The 21,898-nt window shown below is 31.6% G+C and overlaps 1 non-coding gene across 1 annotated transcript; it reads left to right on the top strand.

Moving 5' to 3' along the window:
- Window positions 1–1,926: 1,926 nt before the first annotated feature.
- On the top strand, window positions 1,927–2,139 carry LOC123648781. Its single transcript, XR_006738780.1, has one exon. It is a non-coding gene; the product is annotated as a small nucleolar RNA U3 (small nucleolar RNA).
- Window positions 2,140–21,898: the final 19,759 nt, after the last annotated feature.

Below are 21,898 nucleotides of genomic sequence, written 5' to 3'. Positions count from 1 at the left end.
GCCTGTATGCTTTGAATGACAGTCCACCTTTACTATGGCTGCCCATAGAACAGCAAGTAATCTAAAACATATTTTAATTTGTTTGTTTTATTTTATGGCAGATTCTATAGAGGTCAGGAAGCCTCTTTTGTCAAAGCATTCAAAATTACCAAGGTCCACTCCAAAAGCACACCTACCATCTATATGATTATTTGTACATTTATCTTTTATTAGATGGACAGCTTGGGTAGAGATGAGCAATTTAGTCATTTGAATTGATTCAATTTCTGGAACATGTTTGTATATTAAAATGGTGAATTTATGGCTATGATACTATAGCTTTCTTGACACCCATTTAGTGTGAATCAACAATATTAAATCAGCGTTATCCAAAGGAATTTTTATAAGGTCTGTACTGGGCATGAATATTTCCTTAATGGATTCACTGGGTTCAGGATGTTACAGTGATGGATAGTGATATGTGAGGTAAAGTGACAATGAGGATATTAGCAAATCTCCAGAGACCTTAATTTATCCTGTGAAGTATATTATGGATGTCAATGATTGACAAGTTTATTTCTCAATTGTTCTGTTCATTTAAAAATTGATTTGTTGACAGTTATTATGCCAGTCCATGCATAAAACTTGAGTATGCTTCTTTTAACCAGAGAAATATAGCCATTAAAACATACTCATATTAATGTTTTAATTATACATAATTAACCTAGAATGACTTCACTTTTCTTTTCACATATCCATTTTCTTTAATCCTAGATTTAGTAAACAAAAGAGCTCTCACAATAAGTGTAAAATAATTAAAATCTAAAAGATGTCAAATAAATCAAGCTATCTACATTATTCTTTTTATATAAGAAAAAGAAACATATGTTTGATTTACCTGTGGGCTAGAATCTTAACAGTTTTATTTATTTTAATATTCCAAAGAACATTATTAACCTGAATTTGAAGCTTTAATCAATCTGGAAAAGGCAAAATAAAAAAAATAATTTTCAGAAAGGGTAGCTATGAACATAATAAATATTTACATGTGAGAAATAGTTACAGGCAATATTTTAGACCCCAAAATGCACATTAATGATTATTAAAAACCTTCAATTTTTTTCTAAATAAGGAACTAAAAAAATGATTTAATTAAACTGTGGCCCAAAGTCCCAAAGAAAGTAAACTTGAAATTCCATCATTTTATAATATACTACTTTTTTCTTACATTTATAAATTTCTTAAACTAGTCTCAAGAGCCTTCATATATATCTTATGTATAAGTATTTAAACATAAGCAATGTATTGTTTGTACTATATAAATTCTCAAGTAAAATAATGTAATATGAAAGCTATATTATAAATAATTACAAGTATACAAGTAGAAAATAACTTTAAACACCAATATTCAGCTTAAAAATAAAATTAACATTATCAGCATATCAAACAAGATAATATAAACATAATATTGAATATGACATCTTAATGAACTACAAAAGTTCTCTTGAAAGCTGTACACAGTATACTTATGAGAATATATATTCAATTTTAATGACTATACCCCATATGGTCTCAATAATCTGTGGTAATTAACACCTTTAAATAAAGTATCCAAAATTGATTTCCTCCAGACAGAGAAAACAAGAAGACAAAAATGAATAACTAGTTATTTTTTCTTGGTGTTGGGAAAATTGAATATCTACATGCAAAAGAATGAAACTTGACTCATATAATATACACAAAAATCAACTAAAATGGATTAAACACTTCAATGTAAGACTCCTCAAAAAAATAGAAAAAATAGTAAAAAATCACCTTGACATTAGTCTTGGCAACAATTTTTGGATATGACGCCAAAAGAACAGGCAGCAAAAGCAAACAAGTGAGATTGCATCAAAGTAAATATCTGCTGCACAACAAAAGAAACAATTAACAAAATGAAAAGGCAACACTATACTTTCAGAGATCATTTCTATAGTTCATTGCTAGAAAAGTTTCTCTGAATGTGTAGAGTACTGGAAACCTCAATGAGGTGTAGCATTCTTTCCTCAGCGTGAAGTCAGCTCTTGGTGTTGCTTTGCTGAAACCACCGTTTGCCAAGGATGATCTTCTCCTCTCCCTACGGTGGGAGGAAGAGGAAGAGGATGCAGGCGCAGCGGTACCTTAAAAAAAAAGAATGAAAAGGCAACCTAGGAGATAAGAGAGAATATTTGCTAATAATATATCTGATAATGGGTTGGTATCCAAAATATACAAGTAACTCATACAACTGAATAGCAAAAAACAAAGAAACCTATTAGGAAATGAGCAAAATGTCTGAAAAGACATTTCTCCAAAGAAGATATACAAATCATTAACAGTATGTGAAAAGGTGCTCAATATTACTAATCATTAGGAAAATGCAAATCAAATCTACAGTGAGATATAACTCTTATCTGCTAAGATGGTTGTTATCAAAAAGTCAAAAGTTAACAAAGGTTGAAGAGGATGTGGAGAAAAGGGTATCCTTATATTCTGTTGATAAGAATGTAAACTAGTACCTCCTTTATGGAAAACATTATGGAGTTTCCTCAAAACAAAAAAATAGAACTACTATATGATCCAGAAATCCCACTTTTGGGGATATAGCCAAAGGAATTGAAATCAGGATCTTAAAAAGATATCTGTGGTCCCATAGTCATTGCAACACTATTCATAATAGCCAATGTATGGAAACAATGTACATTTTCCAGAATAGATGAATGTATAAAGAAAGTACAGCATATATATACAACATCATATCATTCAGGCATAAAAAAAGAAGTTAATACTGCCTTTTGAGACAATATGGATTGAGCTGTAGGGCATTATGTTAGGGGAAATAAGGCAGATACAGAAAGAGAAATGATACATGAACTCATTTATATGTGGAATCTAGAAGAGTCGACTCATAGAAGCTGAGAGCAGCATGGTGGCTTCCAGGGGCTGTGGTAAAGGAAAGGGGAGGTGATAGTTAAAGGGTGCAAAATGTCAGTTACACAAGATAAATAAATTTCAAAAATCTGGAATGAAAAGGAGCTCAATATGTATAGAAATCTATTATACAACATAGTGCCTATAGCTGACAATACTGTATTGTATATTAAAATTTTCTAAGAGGATAGATCTTATATTAAGTATTCTTTTCAAAAAAAAAAAAGGAAAAGAAATAACAAAAAAAAAACCCACAACACAAAGCCAAAAATACAAACCAACCACAGCAACAATAATGAGTGTGAGGGGGAGACTTTCAGAAGACATGGATATGTTTATGGCCTTGGTGGTGGTGATGATTTCACAGGTGTATATTTACCCTAGACTCACCAAGATGTGTATATTGAATATGCACAGCTTTTTATAGGCCAATCATGCTTCAATAAAGTGGTTTAAAAATATATAATTAAAAAAAGAAACCCTGAAATTTTGTAGCTTAAAGAACAAGTTTGTTTCTCAAGTCAAAGCTCTGGGCAGGTGGGAAGGCCAGCAGAATAATTTTCTGCTTTGTAGTCCAGAAGTTAAGACCAAAGTAGCTATTAAATTCAGCAAATGTTTCCAAAGCCACCTTTGTTGGCAGCAGGCCAGTCATTCAAAATGGAAGAACATGCAGGACAGTAAATAGGAGATTTTGTGAAAAAGATCTGGATGTGGTGCCCTTCAATTCAGCTAACCTTTGGTTGAAGAGAAATTAGTCACATGACCATACCTAATTATAAAAGAAACATAATCTGGCTTCATTCTTAATAAATGCAAGAACATATTCAGTTGATAGCAGTCTTTTCCAGTTCAAGGAAGTTTCTGCAAAGAAATATTGAGTCACAGAAATATATGTGTACATTATATAATTTTTATAATAGGAAATTGGAGACAAAATACTTGTTCTATTGTTGATGATTGATTAAACAATTATAGTTCTTGCATTAATGAATTATTATGGAACCATTTAGAATTATAATTTAGAATATTTAAAAACATGGCTTGCTGCTTTATACTTATATATTCCTATTTCTAAAATATTCAGTATATCTATTTTGTAAAGATTGCAAAGAAATAGAAAAAATATAAACTATGGTTATCACTGTGTTGGTTTTTGAATTTCTTTAAATGCTTCTGTTTCTAAATAGTTCTACAATGATTATGTATAATTTTTATAATCAAAATAAAGTGCAAAATTATTTATAGTAGTTATATAAGCATATCACTTGAACTACTTTAAATGCAAACAAGTACCAAATTATTCTTACAATGAAAAAATATATTTTTCCACATTCTCTCTTGTTGGACAAAGGGAACAGATTTTCCGCCCACACGTGAGAAAAAAATCACCTTGGGAAAAAGGCAAAACATGCGACACTTTAGTGCAAACCGAGACTTTTTCAGAATCATGTCAGGTTCTGAAAACAGAAGTTTTTAATAGAAACTGTTTAGTAACATTAATCATAGCATTTGGTATAGTCTTGTTCATAATGTCTAAACATTTATTTAAAGCTCCTGTAGGGTTATAAAAGTACCTACATACAGAATGTTTATTGAATTTCATATTAAAATTTCAAAATATGTTGGGTTTTAAAATGTCTAATTATTAAAAGATTTGAATGGTATTAATATGTCAATAATTATATTAAAACTAGACCTCAGATAAAATACGTATGTCTTATTATTAAAATATAGGTGAATTTTAAAGTTATAAAATTTTAATTTTCTTTTCTTTCTTTATGCTTTTTTAAAAAAACTGTGGCCTGCACCCTCCTGATCCCTACAAGATTAAAATTTTCTACTCAGGGACAAAACTCCAAATGTAGCCAGATATGGAATCTGGTAAATATAATCCCAGCTACTTGAAAGGCTGAAGTAGGACAATTGCCTGGGCCCATGAGTTCGGGGCTGCAGTGAGCTATGACCATTTCATTGCACTCCAGCCTGAGTGACAGAGTGAAAGCCTATCTCTAAAAAAGAAAAACTCTGTGCAGTTTTCTCCCTTTAGACTTTGTACCAGAATTTCTTCTTTTTGTTTTTTTATTTCAGCATACTATGGGGGTATAAATGTTTAGGTTACATATATTGCCTTTTCCCCACCCTAGTCAGAGCTTCAAGCGTGTCCATCCCCCAGTGTGTACTGAACCCATTAGGTGTGAATATACCCATTCCTCCTCCCCCATCCCACCTGCTTGACATCTGATCAATGTTACTACTATATGTGCACTTAAGTGTTGGTCAGTTAAGTTAGTTAATACCAGTTTGATGGTGAGTACATGTGGTGCTTGTTTTTACATTCTCGTGATACTTCACTCAGTAGAATGGGATCCAGTTCTATCCAGGATAATACAAGAGGTGCTAGATCACCATTGTTTTTTGTGGCTGAGTAGCACCCCATAGTGCACATATATCACATTTTATTATCCACTCACATATTTGCATGTTACACATCTGATAAAGGGCTGATAACTAGAATCTATATAGAACTCAGAAAAATCAGCAAGAAAAAAATCAAAAGACCCTATCAAAAAGTGGGCAAAGGACATGAACAGAAACTTTTCAAAAGAAGATAGACTAATGGCCAAGAAACATATGAAAAAATGCTCAACATCTGTAATCATCAGGGAAATGCAAATCAAAATTTCTTAATTAGTCAATTTAAATGACTTTGGTTTCTTTTCAAAGTTTGAGAAGTATTCAGGTTCAAAAGAAAAAAATCATTAATAAATGTGTATATCTGTGTGTACATACGTGTATATACATATATTCACATATATTATACATACGCATGCAAAGTAGCAACAATTGCGGCTAGTAACTTAATCTGTCAAACACTTCTGATTGGTGCAGTGGTGACATTGCTTGCTATATGAAACATAACCTTATTTCTTTACCACTTAAGTACTGCCACACATGGCTTCTGTCACTCCAACATGCCATCATCATAAATATAGTCAGAAAAATCATTTACGTATAATAGCAGTCTCCCCCAAAGTTATCTTCAGTCCAAAGAGGAGACAGAGTATGATACTTTTTTTCCCAAAAGTACATCATTGTATGTCAGTAATAAAGATTTTACTGTAATAATACCATTATCACACCTAAAAGTTTAAACATAGTCTATTCATATCATGTAATAACAGATCATGTTCATCTTTTCTGGAGTATCAAAAATACATTTTGAAATTGTCTTTTGGTTGGTGTTTCAGGCAAGATCCAAATATGGCCCATTATTTAATTTATCACAGCGTTTTCCTCAGTTTATCTCATTAATGCTTTTTATTTCTTCATTCACTATTTAAATGGGATCACTTGTTCTATAGCATTTTCCACTTCCTGGATTTGGATTATTTCACCCTCATGGTGTCATACCTCTATTGCCTAAGTTTTCTGGTATGAGGAGTTAGATTTATAGGCTTGATAAGCTCTGTTGAGTCATTATGAGATATTCAGACAAGACAAAAAGGAGTCTTAAGTGTTCCAGGTTACAGGAGTAAGCTCTAAAAGAAATGGAAATTTGATGAATAGCCCTTGAAATTTTTCAAATGAAATAGGGATTGGTGGGAAGAAACACTAAAAACATACTTATTTCTGGTGTTTTTTAATCCAAGGATGCAGTAATTGACTGCACAGAGCACAAATAAGTGAAATATAAGTTAGTGTGGCTTTCACTGTCCTCTGCTTTCTATCTGGGGACACTCTACATGCAGGTAATGTCTTGTCAGAATTGGAAACACAGCCACGTTCTTGTCTTTCCATAATCTTTTTATACTTCAGGTTGCAGCATCTTCCTAAAAGATTTACACTACTAATCTCTGCACATCTCTGAAAACAAACATTTATAAATATTAATCTTCCCTGGTAACTTAAGCAACACAGTGTCATCCAGGACAGGTTTTCATAGCAAAGGCTGTGGGATCCCTTCCCAAGTGGCCTCGAACAATCTTTCCAGGATGCCAGGTAGCCTATTTCTACACAGAATTCTTCAAAGACGGGAAAAATGATAACATCAGACATATCCAGACTGAACGTCGCTGCACATGTTTTCAATGTAAGCCTGCTGTGTCGTATTTTAAAGAACTAAATGAGACTATGATGGATTAGCATTAATTTGCATAATACATGAAGATGAAATTTTCTCTGTTAGAGACAGGAGATCAATTCAACTTAGTACCTGAAGAATAAAATGCCAAGATAATAGGCCTGACAGAAATGAACCAGTGATGTTAGCTTTGCACACGAGACTGTTCAGAATGTCTGAATCCTGTCTGCACAACACATTTATTAATTAGGTGGCAATTCAACATTCTATTCATTTCACTAAAACTTTTGGATGAAACTCTGTTTTCCTTAAACTCTGACAATAGTTTTCTTAATAAAATGGGGTAGCTATTAATATTTTAGTAAATGGCTTACATCTAAATACAAAAAAGAACACAATCACCAAATATTCAGCATATGTTATGTGGAGTGAGAGACAGGGCCTTCAGACATAAGATTCCTGTTGAATTAAGTGACTTTTGTGTATTTTTCTAATTTTGAGATTCTACAAACATATTATTCTGGAATATATCTAAACATATCTCCACAAATTTGAACATGTGTTAGTAACCCAAATACTATTTATCTCCTCCTTAACTCCAAAAGTTACTTGTAGCACATAGTAATCTATCAAATATACATGTCTGGTGAGTCTTTCTTAAAAATAAATTTGTTACTGAGTAGTGAAAATCCTACTTTTATTATACCTAATAAAACATAGCATCATTAAGCATAACACTGGTACCTTTCCCATAATCATATTTTTTATCAATTATTTAGACTATAAACTTAATTATCTATATTTTGTTGAGGGAGATGAGATTAAAACTTATATGTGACAGACAACATTATTATTTGGTAAAAATGAGAAGGAATATATTTCTCTAAACAACTGTTTATATATCTGGGCAGTTTGTTTTTTCAATCTATATCTTTGTCTCTATCCCCTCATTGAGCTATAAAAGTAATTATTATTTTGAGATATAACACCCCTCAAGTGTAATGTGAATGCTGTTGACTTCCTATCTCCCCCAAACTTCAAAAGTAATATGTTACCCCAGTCTGGCTAATTAGAGTACCAAACCCATGTGAAAAGTGATTGGGGAAGTAAAACATGGCAGAAATAAATCCTGTTTCTTTCTGTCTTTCTTGACATGCAGGAAAGTATATTTACCAGTGTATTCAGTTGGGTCCATTGATTGAATCCTTGTCAAGATAGTTCACAGTGCTTTACCTGTATTTCCTTTATCTTCCTTGCTCTGGAGACATTTAAGGGCATGAGTTAAAGATAGCATGACTGCATCAGACATGACTTGAGCAACAAATAAAATGTTCCTGTGTTGAACTACTACAAGCTGGCTGTGTATTTTCAACTGACTAATAGAGATGGACATGCAGCACTAGGTCAATGAGACTTTGTTTACAATTGTTGTTGGAATTATTGTAAATATAAGCAATCTACCTCTATTGATGTCTAAATAATAGAAGATAAGCTTAGTGCTATTGGAAGCCAACTTGCATGGAGCAGAAGAAGGTTAGTCTGAATTTAGGAAACACAATAGAAGTCAGAGCCAAGATACAGAGATAAGGCTATGTTTTCATGAGATCATTTGAGTATCCGTCTCTAGCCGTATTTTAACCTTTGACCATGAGGATTCCCATGCTATGAGTACTGAAATGACAGTGAATAGAAAAGCTTCTCTTTTAAATGTCCCTTATTTGATGTCCTACCAGAGAGTTAGCATGACTGTGATACTGAACTGATTTTGTGTTTTGCTTCTCAGTGGTAATTTATTTAAGTTAACCTATGGATAGCTTGTATACATCATATTTTGAGTGGAAATATCCAAACATACATACACAGATACATATTTGTGTTAATACTTTACAGAGTATAATTTTAAAATAATATTTAAATCCTGATTGCCTTGGCAATGATAACATCCACTCTCATGTTGAAAGCATATTTATTTTGAATCATATTTTAGCTATGAAAATATAATATCCCATCATATACATGCTGAGGTCTAGAAAAATCTCCATTCTTAAAAATCAATTTTACAAATTTAATTTTTCTTGTTTACTGAATTTTATTAGGACAAATTGTATAAGCGCTGGGCTAAATTAAACTACAAAAACTTTCTGAATCTTATTTTTATTGATTTTTCCAGACACAGCTTTAAAAATGGTTATTATATATATGATGGAAGAATTTTGTCCTATATATAAAGACTATGAGAGATTATTTACATTTAGAATTATCTATGTGAATTTGACTTATAGACGACCAAGTTTAATTTAATGGCATGTATTTAAGATTTTAAATTTTTTTGTGTTAGATCACAAATCAATTTATGCTAATGTAATGGCATATTTTTTTACTTTTATTAATGTGGGCACTCAACATTAGGTTAAATGTTAAATAATATTCTATAAAAGAACACTTAATGTATTTTCAGAACAACATATTAAAAAGATATAGGCAGATCTTCCACTGCTATGAGATTATTATCAACTAACAAATGTTTTTCTTAAGTCATAAGTTTTCCAGAACTTTCATAATTATCTCTCTGCATTAATACATTTATTGAGTGATTTAATAATTTTGTAAAACTATTGTAGTTACTATTATATACACTATCAATTCCAGTTATAAAATGTTGCCTTCACACTGAACTCAATACTATTGAAATAATTTCTCTAACTTAAGAGGATTGTTATTTCTTATCCTCAGGTCTGAATACTATCAGTTGAATAAATGTAAATAAGCTTGATTAACTATTTCAGAAAGCAAAGCCTCAAATATTAAAATTCTAAGACCTTTTGTCCATGTGTACTGCTTACTCTCCAAAAATTATGTTACAAGAGTTACTATTAATTTTTTTCCTTGTAGATGCTGCAAAGTTATCTAGCCCCAAACAATAAATAATATAAATGAGTCAAATTAGTTATATAAAACAACTTGGATACTTCTGTAAAGACTGTAAAATCAAACTCTCTGTGTCTTCATGTAAGCCATGCCATAAAAAATTAGGCAAAGTAAAATATATGGGGAGCTTTTGTATATAAGGATGCAATTTAAAACTGAGACATTATTCAACAGTTTTTCAATTAGAAGAACATCTTCCAAATAAGAACATGATCTGGTGTACATCTCAACCTCTCATATGCAAGGCTTTTAAAATATACTCTGAAATTTAGTTATCTATAAAATGATGCCATTGATTTATTTTCATTTTTGCTGTGATTGCCTTTGGGGTCTTCTTCATAAATTATTTGCCTAGGCCAATGTCTATAAGACTTCTTCCAACATTTTCTTCTAGAATTCTTATAGTTTCATGTCTTAGGTTTAAGTCTGTTATCCATTGTGAGCTGATTTTTGTGAGAAGTGAAAGGTGTGAATCCTGTTTCAGCCTTCTACATGTGGCTGTACAATTTTCCCAGCACCATTTATTGAATAAGGATTCTTTTCCCCGGTATGCTTTTGTCTGCTTTGTCAAAGATTAGATGGCTATATGCAGATGATTTTATATTTGGATTCTCAGTTCTGTTCCATTGGTCTACGTCTTTGTTCTTGTGCCAGTACTGTGCTGTTTTAGTTACTATAGCCTTGTAGTATAGCTTGAAGTCTGGTAAATTCATGCCTCCAAATTTGTTCTTTTTGCTTAAGATTGCTTTTGCTATACAGGGTCTTCTGGTTCTATATGAAGTGCAGAACTATTTTTTCTAGATCGGTAGATGTCGGTATTTTAATAGGAATTGCACTGAATCTGTAGATCACTTTGGGGAGTATAGACATTTTAACAATGTTGATTCTGCTGACCCATGAGCTTGGTTTGGTTTTCCACCTGTTTACATCTTCTGGCATTTCCGTCCTTAGTGTTTCATAGTTCTCTCTGTAGAGGTGTTTCACCTCCTTAGTTAAATATATTCCCCTCATCAAATTAAAAACTTCTGCACAGCTAAGGAAACTATCACAAGAGCAAATAGACAACCTACAGAATGGGAGAAAATATTAACATGCTACACATGTGATAAAGAGTTGATAACTAGAATCTATATAAAACTCAGGAAAATCAGCAAGAAAAAATCAAACAAAACATTAAAAGGTGAGCAAAGGACATGAACAGAAACTTTTCAACAGAAGACAGAGGAATGGCTGACAAACCATATGAAAGAAAATGCTCAACATCTCTAATCATCAGGGAAATGAAAATCAAAACCACAATGAGATATTGCCTGACTCCAGTGAGAATGGCTTTTATAAAAAAGTCCCAAAACTGTAAATGCTTATGTGGATGTGGAGATATAGGAACACTCATACACTGCTGGTGGGACTGCAAACTAGTACAACCTGTGCAGAAAGTAATATGAAGATACCTCAAAGGGCTAAAAGTAGTACTACCATTTGATCCAGCAATCCCATTACTGAGCATCTACCCAGAGGAAAAAAAGACATTCTATAAAAAAGACATCTGCACTCGAATTTTTATAGCAGCACAATTCACAATTGCAAAGATGTGGAAACAACCCTAGTGCCCATCAATCCACGAGTGGATTAATAACATGTGGTCTATGTATCCCATGGAGTCCTACTCAGCCACAAAAAACAATGGTGATCTAGCACCACTTATATTTTCCTGGATAGAGCTGGAGCCCATTCTACTAAGTGAAATATCACAAGAATGGAAAAACAAGCACCACATGTACATCAAATTGGTATTAAATTTGGTATTAAAATTGGTATCAAACTGTTACTACTATATATGCACATAAGTAGTAGCATTCATCAGGTGTCGAGCAGGTGGGGGGGAGGGGGGAGGTGGAGATGGGTATGTACACATCTAATGGGTGCAGTGAGCACTGTCTAGAGGATGGACAAGTTTGAAGCTCTGATTCAGGCATGGCAAAGGCAATATATGTAACCTAAGCACTTGTACCCCTGTAATATGCTGAAATTAAAAAAAAATACCATAAGTCTTAATTGTAGGTAAGTCTACATGGAAAAGAAGTATTCACTCTAGTTCATGTAAATGTGAGGCGATATCACTGGCTTCTTCACTGGATGACTACACTGCTGTAAGCTTAGATAAAGCCAAATAACACTTGAAGGCATCTAATTAATATCCAACAACTACACTGTATGATGGAGTGGATCTATAATAGGAATGGCAGCAGTCAACTATTAGATGACAGAGCTTCCCACAACTTACTTATGGAATTGGTGACAAATTTCATTTAGGTTATATAAGACAGGCATTACAAGTACCAATGCCCCAAAAGACCAGATTTTCCAATTTTCAAGGGTAGCAAATAATCTATTAAAATATAGAGAATACCCCAAATTGAATATGTTGCCTATATTTATTTCAGATATTGCATGGGTCAACTATTTATAGTCTAAACCAAATACATGAAACAAGACTTTTTTACCAGGTAAATTTCCAGGGCTTGCTTTAAGTACTCACGGGTACTGAATAAAACATAGGAGATAGGATAAAATAAACAGCATGTTGGAAATGTGCCTACTGACACATTTGTGTCAGCATGTTTTGTGGCAAAGAGGACTTAATGTTTCCCCTTGGCTTAACTAAAATTTAGAAAGGTTTCTTCCTAACTCTAGGCACTGACCTTTGTTTTCTTAGAGGATTTACAAGAAAACTTGTAATTATAAATTCTTTCTGTGCTCCTATCTTTTTAAAAAACTTCTTGCCAATTTTACAACCTAACAGTGTCTTCCTTAAGGACCTGGAAGCCGTCCTTTTGAAATGTAATCACCAAGGAAGGTGGTATCCTGACTGTCTCTTGCAGGAGGGTAGGAGCCTAACTCTGATGGGTGCCAATTATCCAAGACAGAAGACCTAATCATGGAGAAAAACACATACAAATCTGGAAATAACTAAATTTGACTGACACATCCCAGTGATCAACTTCCCCAAGGTCCTCCTATTAATTTTCCCCCAACTCAACTTGCCACCAAACCCACACACCTTATGTTTCAGTGGAGTTAAGTTCAGACTAAGCTCTGTCCCAACCCCCCTATTGCGACAGCCTTGAATTAAATCTATCTTGCATGCTTCACTTTGTCCAGTGCAATTTTTGCTTTGACAGTGGGTTTTAACACTTTAAAATTAATTTAGAGATATAAAAGGTATAAAAGGAATGTGATTAATTATTCTATAGGCATGATAGAGTCATTTGTTCAGGTTACATACTGCAAATTTCCTGTGACTAACCTATCTTACCAATTGGACAGATTTGAAGGCAGAAGTGCCCTAGTTTTCTGGTACATCTCTCATGACTATAAGGGTATTCAACTGACAATAGACACTTCATGAGTCATAAGTGAGGTGAATATAATATAGATAAATAGTCCTGTCCAGTCTACCAAGCTAGTTATTCTTTGAAAATAAAATGGGATAAAATGAAAGGATTTAAAATAAGAAGAGTCAGAGGTATAATCTAGAGGGACAGTGTATGAGTTTTAGTAAGCTAGAATTTTAATTGAATACAGCTGCATTCATTTATCAGTTATACGATCACAGGCAAAATATTTACCCTCTTATACTACAGTAAGTTTGTGTATAAATTAGGGAAACCGTAACAACACTGTTACCAAATACTAATATGGAGGACAGTCAATATTCAATAGTTTTTGATAACATTATACAATATTGTATATGGTTTATTATTCTCAGATTATTCCTCTAAAAGTAATCATTCTAAAGCACACTATACTGATTTGCTTTGGAGTAACATATTATTAATTTAGAAAAATATGGAAAATAAATATTAGGATTTCTTGCCATCTGAGAATCATCATGTTTCTAATCCTGTCAGGCCTTTTGTTTTTGTTTTTATTCAAAAAGATAACATATTTTTCCTACCATGTGAATTTCTATTTATACTTAAAAGATTATATTGACTATCACATCTTTGCTAAGCCAGTAATTAGAGTCAATTATGCTTTGCTCTCCTAGTGTCTTTTATACATTTTTTTATATGAAGCCCATTTCATTGCAGTACACTTATTTACTTTTCCATATTTGATTAAACTGAAATATTCTTGAAACTAGGAACCATGACTGGTTCATTATTATTTCTTGAAGACCTATCATCTGTGTCTGACATACAATAGATACTCAATGTAGAGTTGTTGATTGGCTGGCTGGCTAGCGAGCTGAGGCCATTTTTCTCAATTTTTGTTTTCCAAAGTGAATAAAACTTAGAGAATTCAGAGGAAACCTTAAAAATGAAAGCAAATTCATTTCTAGCCCCTCTAAAAAATAACAACTCTGGCAAAGATGAATGGGTTGACATAATGGAATTTGCTTGATTTGAAATTACAAGAATATACTAAAACCACTTTACTGTTGTTACTCAAACTTATCTTTATTTATTGCTAATGGGTCTGACAGATGCAAAAGAGAGGATACACATGCACACACACACACAAACCCTTGATTACACCCAGCCATACTCTCTCACTATACCATTTGTTTGATAAAATAAATCGTTTAAATGTTATAAAATTATAAAATGTGTCACAAATATTATAAAGACCTCTATTTGTTTGGTTTCACAAATTATAGTTTACACAGACGGAATGCTTCATGGTTTTGAATAGACACCAAATGAATAGCTTTAAATATGCCAGGATTTATTGTGTTATGTTTTTATGCCCAGCATGTCTACATATTTTTCATTTCATTTAATCTGTACATTAATCCTGTGTTACTATTAGGTTTTCATATTTCTGTTAAAGAAACCTATGATTAGAGGATAACTTTATCTAAGGTCCCTCAGCTAAGTTGAAGTGAAATCCAGATTTGGGTATAGGGATCTATGAATCCAAAGCCTATATTTTTAAGTACTATACTACAGCATTGATGGTACAGAAAGACCCACATAGACTATTTAGAAATTTGCAATTAATAAGATAGAGGACCTCAAGGAAAGTCTGAAAACATTTGTACTGTTTAATAATTTTGGCTTTAGCAGGGTATAAAAATATAATGTATGTACCTGAAGTATAGGTATTATGCCAAAAGATTACTCTGATATAAAATTATGTTTTCTATATTCTTTGCCCCAGAGGAATCCAAATTCAGAAATAATTCATATTGGAGGGAAAGAGAATAAAATAATTTCCAAACAGAATGGAAAGGATTTGCAAACTTTTTATGCCCAAGGCCTTGTGGGTATCATGTTTGTATAGATAAAAAACATTTTTTAGCAAAACTTTTGATTTTTACAACTAATAAGGAATTTCATGTGGATTCATTACTGTTTAAGGGAGAAAAACTGAGTAAGAGAGAAAAAGAGATACTAAGTAAGAGGAATGATAAGATACCCATTATATGCTACCAAGTTAATGAAGAAACTTCATTTTCTTAAATACTTGAAGAATTAGACATATGAATACAAATCACACCTTCTTAATTAGAACAAATTAATTAATTACTAAAAATGATGAAAACAATGGCAATAGCTTCATTTTCTCTAAAATTACATATTCATTTCTATATGCATTTTTAGCTAGAAGTAAAATTTCTGTTTATTAACATTTGTTGCCAAGTCCTGTATATCATCCATAATTCTGGGTTATTAAATTCCTGAAGCATACAATACAGCAAACTTAATAGATTTTATGCAAATTGTTATATAACAAAATAAAACCAGATGGTACTTACCATAGTAGAATCTTTCTATAACAGTTTCATATTTTAGTTAAATTTAAACATAACACAAAGGTACCTCTGTGGCTTTTAATTTATTTTAATTCATTCCCTATAGCTATTTTTTAGCCATTTTTCTAACCCTTTGCACTACATAACGATAAAAATCTCAGTTTTAACATTGATTTGATATTAAGTAAGTCACAATCTTTGATTTGTTACTGGGACCCTATTGGATAATTTGGACATAACAGCACTTTCATTGTAAAGCAATGTATAGATACATGAAAGACAAAATTCAGCTTGGGATACAGCTTAAACATTGATGTACAAACAATATAAAATGTTTCTAGTGTTACATTTAGATTTATTAATATATAAAGTAGGTATATAAACAGATTTACACGTATATATTTACTATTCACTTTTTTCATTATCTTCTTTTTTTATATTCAAGAAACACAATAAGAGTTAATTATTTCAAGGACAGGTATATGTAGATGATACATTTGAATACAGTGCACATATTTTTTAATTCTATGATTTTGCTAATTCATTTATACAGAGAAATAGAACATTGCATTTTATAATTACATTGAACTTTCATGAAATGGATTTCAGAATTAGAATAGTGTGAATAAAATAATGATTTGGTAGGAAATTCACTTGTACTTTTATTTAAAGTCAGAAAATTATATATGGCATTTTGGACATGAGGAAAGAAAACAGACGTAAGTTGTGATGGTTGCAGTAAGTCTCAGGAAGATCACCTTGTTGGTCCATTGGCTTCCTAAAAGGCAGCCTATAAAAGGTCATGAGCAGATGTATATGTCAGCAGCTACATACAGAGTGAGTCTACTCTTTATATAATGAGGAATTTAATTTAATGTAACAGAAAAAAAAAACAAGGAGAAAAGCATATGTATCTTTATAAGACACCAGAGAGGAGCTAAAAGAGATCTATTTATTATTTTATTTCTTAGTGGAGAGATATAAAGGGATCCTACATTGTGCCTATATTATGAGATATATTTCAGAATATTTTAAAAAATTTAAGTGAACATGAGAACTGAAGAACAAATAAATAAGCAAACAGATGTCAGGAGTTAACATGTGAAATAAACAAGTAAAAGTAGCTTATAAACCATGTTGAAAAAATAAATTACCTTATATTGTCAATAAAATTTGCATTACTACAATAAAAGAAAATTTTTAAAAAGTATTAATGAAATATTTTAAAATATATAACAACTTGAACATTAAGTCTACCTTAAAATACTCATTTGATCAAATGCTTTTTAGTTTTTAGAGTATTTGGAAACTGCTATAAAAATCTTTTTATTATAGTCCTAACTTTTCTCACAGAAAATATTTTATATTATTTTTATTAAGAAAAATTGAAAATAAATAACACAGGATGATTATTTGGCCATTTATGAGGTTACTATTTAGAATTAAAAGCTTTTGTTAATTTTAACAATAACTTATCAGAAGAAAATTAAATATATATTTTAAAATAGCACTCAAAATTATAACCTCATATATAATTAACAAAAAAGAGCAAGGCTTATCAATTTGGAAAATCAACACCATGAACCAAAATTTTATTTCTATAAATGGAGACTAATGAACAATTCCTAAATGATACAATAAGTGATAAAAAGATCAGATTTTCCTAACTTATCTAGGCATATAAAATAATTTTATTTGAAATACCATATTACCCCATAAAACTTAAAAATTCACTTTAAAATTTCACATGGAAAATAAAATTCATAAAAGGTAAAATAATGTGTGCAATTTGTCATAAATGATATAAAAGTATTATAAAACTATATTGATTAAATCATCGTGATGTTGGCTCAGTGATAGATATGTAGATCTATAAGCAGGAGACAAGTTATTAACTGAAGAAATTTATTAGGTAAAATTGGCACTTCAAATTAGAGGAAAAATGTGTAGATTTTTCAATAAATGTATGATTTACAATTGCTAATTATACAATTACTATTTCTGATCTGTCAGCTCTCCTCTGGAATAATAATACGCCCCTCTTAAGGACTAGAATCTTTTTTGCTACATTGGAAGTCTGTTCTTTAGAAGTCTTCCTATGAATGTGTATGGTGTAAATACAATTTTAATTACAGTGTTTTTTGTTTGATCATTGTCAGTCTTTTGTCCAATTTGAATATTGTAATATAGAAACTTTTAAGTATTAACAGTACCTATTGTCTCTTTAAGAATGTTTTATATTAAACTTACTTTGTTAACTTTTAGTTTGAGTATAAGAATACCTTAAATAGTTGTATTACACACATGCGCACACACACATACACACAACTCTACATTGTGTAGGACATTTGTTGTTTATGATCTTGGCTTTCCTCAGGATCCTAAAGGGATTTCTTTCAAAATTATTGAAAAGATAAACATGTCCCTAGGGGAGGCAGAAAGCCTCAGAATGAGACATCTTCAACATATTATTTATTTTAAATTTCAAATATAATGTTCACAAAAGTGAATGCTACCTGAAGTCTTTACTACTTTTTTGAATCTAGTACATAAATATGTAGATATATCAAGTTTATAAACAATGCTTAAAATTTTTAGTAACAAAACAATCAATATTAGATCATTATAAAAACCAAACAGAAGTCCTCTGACCTGAGCCCTGAGATCCTTTAACTATTGTTGTCAACTTGCAGCAGAGAACAGCTTGGAAGTGCTCAGCATGTGAGAAAATATGCATTGGAAGTATTATCATTAGAGGTACTATTAGGATACTTTCAACACAGTTCAGTCAAGAGCATATGACTTTTCACAGGACAGATCACAAATTATTTTATTGTTTACCGTATTAAATACTAGCACACATTATATATGATGTATTTGGAGATTTAATAAACACAAATTTTTCACACACAAAAGTTAACCACAATTCATTCCTCATGACATATATTAATACAAACATTAACATAAAATGGATAAAAGATCTAAATATAAAACAAAAAACTGTAAAACTTCTAGAGCAAAGTACCTCAGAATATACTTTTGACCTGGATTAAGGCAAAGACTCTTTAGAAAACCAAAACACAATCTATAAAAAAACAAATTGATGATTCGGATTTCATAAAAATTCATAACTCTTCCTACTCAAAAAATTAAGAAAACCTCAAGGATATCTCTTGATCTTAGTCTTCCTAGTCTCCAGACCTGTGAGAAATAACTTTTTGGTGTTTATAGCCCCCCAAACTGTGGTATTTTGTTATAGCAGCATGAGTAGACTAAGGCAATGGGTTTTATATAGATAGATAGATAGATATTTATCATATTAGAAATAAAAGCTGAGAAATTTTTAAAAGATTTTTCTTAATTCATTTAAAATTAAATAGGCTAAACTCATTAATTATTAAGAAAATATTTTATTAAAAATTAATATATTTCCCAAGACAAAAATTGTTAAATGATCTAAGTGCTATTAGTTTGTATTTTTATAAATTTCTTTCATGCCTGGTGTAATAGAAGTCAGCTAGGTTCTAACATTTGTTTCTGTCATATTGTTTCCACTCCACTGTAATACCAAATATCTTGTAGCCCCCAGAAAGTTCCATATCCTTATTTCTGGACAATAATTTTAGAATATACACTGGACTATTGCTAATAGTCATCAGAGACTTTGGTTTATAGGTATTTTAACTGTTAATGTCAGAGTTTTTACTTAGCATCCTCTCTGACGTTTCCCTTTAATCAATCACCCATGAGTGTGGCCCAGTTTCTATCACTTATGCAACATGTTTTTTTCTCACATTAACTTGTGAAAATTATGCCAAAAAATTTGTTTTTGATTATACTCAACAATATTATATAGTGACTCTTTTGCATAGGAAAGAAGAATTAGAAGGACAAAAAATGTTGGGAAAAGGAGTTGAGAAATTTGTGTAGGGGAGAGAAAGAGAGAGATTTTAAGAAAATGGCTCATGGGATTGTGGAGTCTGACAAGTCTGAAATCTGTAGGGCAGGCCAGTCAGCTGCAAACGTAGACAACAGTTGAAGTCACAGCCTTGAGTCTGAAATTCATAGGGCAGGCTGGAAACTCTGGGAAGATTTATATATTACCTTGTTGAGGCAGAATTCTTTGTTCCCTGGAAGACCAATTTCTGCTTGGAAGGCCCTCAAGTGATTATATGAGGCCCACCTGCAAGATAGATGGTAATTTCTTTTGTTTACCATTAATTGATAGTTAATCACATCTACAAAATACCTTTACAGCAACATCTAGATTAGCATTTGACCAAACAACTGGATACAATGGCCTAGTTGAGTTGATACACTAAAATTAACCATCACGTCATCTTAAAAGGTTTGTTTACCAAATTGATGCATCCATAGAAAAAATGTATAAAGTTTGCTGTGTTTTTGTGTTAGCACAAAATCATTCTTTTCTTTCTCTTTCTCTTTGACTATTTTCCAGTATCCAAATGTGATTTGCATGTGCCAAGGTTTATAACATGGAAAAATTATACAACTTAGGAAGAAAGAAAGATAAAAAGAGGTGTTAACATTTTATCAAGTATAATTGCTTCTACTTTAAAGCAGTTTGGAAAAAGCAATATTCATTGTGATGAATGAAAAGAGTTAGGTTTAAGATAAGACTAGAAAAGCACATATTGTTCAAATGGAAAAAAAAATGATGATAAAAATATACTGACACTAGCCCTAAGAAACAATTGAAAGTAATCTTTTGGAGTCATAACAAAGCTAACCATAGTTGTAATAAAAACTACTTTCTAGTGCTAAATTATTTGAATATTCTTATATATATTTAAACAATGATTAATCTTACCTTTTCTGTAGAAAGTTCCATATAAAAAGCTTCCCTACATATAAGTTAAAACTATTGTTTCAATGAAATATGCTGACTTCATATTTTCTCATTTGTATGCAAATATTATATTTATTTTTTATTTTCTGAGAAATAATTTTTCATTAGTTAATTATGCCTCTAAGGAAGAAAAATCCCAGGGCTAAAATGGGGCCATAATTTAAAGCTAAAATAAAATTATAAATTCTGAAAAACATTATTTAAAAGTTAGATTAACATATATACCTGCAAGGCCTTTTATTAATACCTAAGGAGGCCAAGATAAAAATCCCACGTGATATAATTATGAGTCAAATTTTTCTACTTAGAGGATGTGGCTATTCTTACATATGAGACTAGTTATACATAATACAGATACTATCTATATTCTGTAGCTGAACTGGAATAGTAAGAAATAAGTTGTTTGATTCAAAAACAGCACACTAATATGTGCTCAATGTCTAATTAAAATTAATTGGTTATTAATTTTTGCCCATTTAACTGGATTAGTTGAATAAGTTTGTAGGTCACTCACACTGAACTATTTTTGCTCAAAAACTTGGGCAGTCCTGTGATCTTACTTTAAATATGTCAAGGTCCTGACCTGGGAACAGAGATGTCAGGGAATTTGTATGTATAATCTTAACTTGCAAGGTTTTGATAAAAGTGTAATTTTAAATTTTCTATTAGTTACCTTACCACAGTCTAATGAATGCAAGTTTGATTGTTTTTGAAACTCTCAACAATATTTACAGTAAAATGAAATTACTGTTTCAGTTACCATTTTTACACATATAAGATACCTTGCTTTTATCACACTTCATCCTTTTCATTGCACTTTACAGATACTGCATGTTTTACAAATTGAAGGTTTGTGGCAACCCTGCATTGAGCATGTCTTTTGGTACCATTTTTCCAACAGCATGTTCTCACATTTCTGTGAAAACGGAAAGCTCTGTGTCACATTTTGATAATTATTGCAATATTTCAAACTTTTTCATTATTGTATCTATCATGATGACCTTTGACCAGTGATCTTTTATGTTACTCTTGTAGTTATTTTGGGGCACCATGAACCATTCCCATATAAGACAACAAACATAATCAATAAATGCTACGTGTGTTCTGACTGCTCCACTGATTGGCTGTTCCCCCATCTCTTTCCCTTACCTCAGGTGTCCCTATTCCCTGAGACACAACAATATTCAAATTAGGCCAATTAACAAGGCTACAGTGGCCTCTAAATGAAAGGAAGAGTTTCACATCTTTCACTTTAAATCAAGAGCTGGAAGTGATTCAGCTTAGTGAGAAAGGCATGGCAAAAGCTGAGGTAGATCGAAAGCCATAC

This window comes from Lemur catta, chromosome 12, assembly GCF_020740605.2.
Source record: "Lemur catta isolate mLemCat1 chromosome 12, mLemCat1.pri, whole genome shotgun sequence".
Taxonomy (NCBI): Eukaryota; Metazoa; Chordata; class Mammalia; order Primates; family Lemuridae; genus Lemur; species Lemur catta.
This window is presented reverse-complemented; position numbering and strand designations above follow the sequence as displayed.